This window comes from Anser anser, assembly GCF_964211835.1.
Source record: "Anser anser genome assembly, chromosome: 2".
Taxonomy (NCBI): domain Eukaryota; kingdom Metazoa; phylum Chordata; class Aves; order Anseriformes; family Anatidae; genus Anser; species Anser anser.
Genome location: NC_139721.1, coordinates 137,102,554 through 137,105,346, shown reverse-complemented (window position 1 = coordinate 137,105,346; position 2,793 = coordinate 137,102,554). Strand labels below are relative to the sequence as shown.

The 2,793-nt window shown below is 37.2% G+C and overlaps 1 long non-coding RNA gene across 1 annotated transcript; it reads left to right on the top strand.

Moving 5' to 3' along the window:
- The first annotated feature begins 1,366 nt into the window (after positions 1 to 1,366).
- Positions 1,367 to 2,506, top strand: LOC310895137. The gene is made up of 3 exons (XR_014580474.1): positions 1,367 to 1,416; positions 1,759 to 1,824; positions 2,369 to 2,506. It is a non-coding gene; the product is annotated as an uncharacterized lncRNA (long non-coding RNA).
- Positions 2,507 to 2,793: the final 287 nt, after the last annotated feature.

The following is a 2,793-nucleotide window of genomic DNA, read 5'->3' as shown; positions in this document are numbered from 1 at the left end:
ACCAGCGAGCAACTTCAGAGGCTGGAAATTTGAGTCAGAAGCTTTTGTGGCCATTTGGTGGCCCACTGCAGTACTGTTCTGCAAAGGTGAGGAGAAATGGAATAATGAAGAATTTGACAGATACGCCGCTCAGGATTTTAGTATTAAAGCAGGGATGCAGAGCCCGCTGTGGACTGTGAGGACTTACTCAGCGTGAAAGGAGCTATGGAAATTATTGCAATGGGAAAGCTGAACTCTCTTTCTCCGCCTTCATTTCAGACTGCACGAACATCATAGGAAAAAAAAAAAAAGTGGGCCTCTGAATCTTCCTTAAATATTCATCTTTTCAGTCCTGCAATCTAAACAGTAAATGTAACTGCCATTAGTAGACAAAGGTCCTTTCTTCTGAAAAACAAAAAACAAAAACAAAACAAAACAAAACAAAACAAAACAAAAAAACTATCTAATAGTGCTTCAATAAGCAGGCCAAATGCCTAATCAGGTTGCAGAGTTAAGGCAAGACAATGTACAGTGATCTAGTCTTGATTTGCAAGTTTATCAGATGTAAATATTCCATTTAAAAAAAAAAAAAAAAGAATTAAATCATATCCAAAGGCAGACATTATTTTAGCTTTGGAGTATCCTATTTTTTTTGCATAATCAATACACCCACAGCAATCTGTTTATTCCCATTGTTTTTTGTTTGATGTCAAGACAAAGTTCCTGGGGTAGGAGGCTGGAAAAGAAAATACAGTCTCTTGCTACAAACTGTTAACGGACTCTTGCTTTGCTTTGCTCACTTTAAGTATTTTGCTTAGTTTGGCCCATAACCCTGTTTTTTCTGGAAACCTCTCATTTTTCGTTCGGTCTGCCTTCCAAAACCACAGTGCACTGAAAAAGAATTTCTCCTGTGGCATATCTCTGCTTCAAGGAATGCTCACTTTATATATTCCTATATACCTGCACCCTACATTTTCAGGACTGTACTTATACAAATGAACAATATTTCTCCCACTGTGGTTTTATTTTTCTGAAAAGCAAAGGATAGAGTTTTCAGCTAGTTAATAGGGGACGATCCAGCTGGCATCTCTAATGGAAATGATTACCACAGAAACATTTGCAATCACTTAAGCGTGGGCTCCCATAATGCTTAGCAGAAAAGGCTGAAAACAATTCAAAATAAATGTAGTGCAATCTAAATAGGGAAGGCGGAAATGAAAGACAATTTGCAACAAACAAAGAAGAAGTCTTTCTCACCATTCAGGGTCCATTAGCTACAAGATTCTAAAGTTATTTCAGCAACCCTGTTACAAATACATGGAAAATTAACACGTATGGAACGTATATATATTCTGCAGCTTAACTGCAGTCATCCACATCTGTTTCTGGTTTAAGTTATACCTCGCTCTGGCATGGATTCAAAGAGCTGCTGTGGAAGTGAGTCTGGGTCTGAGATTTGACTGGGGCAAATGGATGCAGCTCTGCTGAGAGGACTGAAGCTAAATCAGCTAATAATGTGGTGCTACATTTCTAGAGACGTGTATTTCTAGAGTTTCCCCTCCTTTTTACTCCCTCTGTGACTGATCAACTTTTCTGCACAGCAAAAATAGATTCCATACCTTAGTTATATGTTTCAGTACTATAACTCTCTTTGAACTTCTTTGTAATGGTCTGCTGAAAACTAGATAGCTTGAACATTATTATATTCAGAAAACAGTTTGTGTTCCTAACAAGTTGCTCTATTTTTTGTATTTAAGAGGATTTTTCCTATATTTGTAGGCAGATAAGCTGAGGATACCCTGTGATGTACACATGTGTGTGTTTGCACATACATATATACATGTGGTATGTATACAAGCTAAGCATTTCCTGTAAAAATAACTCAATAGACAGCAAACTCCCTAGTAAAGAATTTGTTGTAGCAGAACAAACTACGCTTTCTTAGTTAAATAGGTAACTTCTCATTGTATGCCATGAGTAAACTAAAAACTGGAGAAAATCATCCCTTAGGTTGTTTTACCATTTTATCTCACAAGACTGATGCATTATCCCCATTCCTTGGGTCTCAGTGGTGCATTATCTTAATTTTCCATAATTAATCTTATTTAGAAAAACTTTTTCTAACTTTCTGAGGAACCTAGAACTTTCAGTGAGAAGGATTATTCTGAAAGGTAAGAGTTTATGGAATGAAGGCCAAAGCAAGTATTATTTTATAGCCTAAATATATTGCCTATGTTTTCCATATTTGCAGGTTTTATGCAGTCTGAAGTATGCAAAAATGTAGCCTTCTACTTACCTTTCATAAACTAATTTCTGGTAGCACAGATGTCCTCAAATTTGCAAAGTGGCTCAGTGTTTCATAACAACTTTAATGAATTTATTCTCACAGTGTGGCTATAGGACGAGGACTGGCTGCTGCTTGAAGAACTGAGACACAAGGAAATGAAATGTGAAATCCATCAAACCTCTTAAAATTCAAACTAAGTATGCATATCCTAGAGGCCCAGAAAAAGCTTGCCCAGGTGAACAAGCACATAAGCATCCTTATATCACCAAGTTTTCTCCAAAGAAAAGTAATTTAGAAGTCAAAGGTACAGCTACTGCACCTCTTACACACTCAGCTGATCTTAGAGACTCAGTACCCACATTCTCATTGGGTTTCATACACATACTTACCTGCATTTAATTGTCAGATGGACCCAAATGGAAGAGGTTACATCTAGATCACCTCATCTCCACAACTTGCACTAGTATTAGCTCAGTTCAAAGCACAGAATTCATGGTCACATTCACTTAAAAATGCAGGAGTGCAAA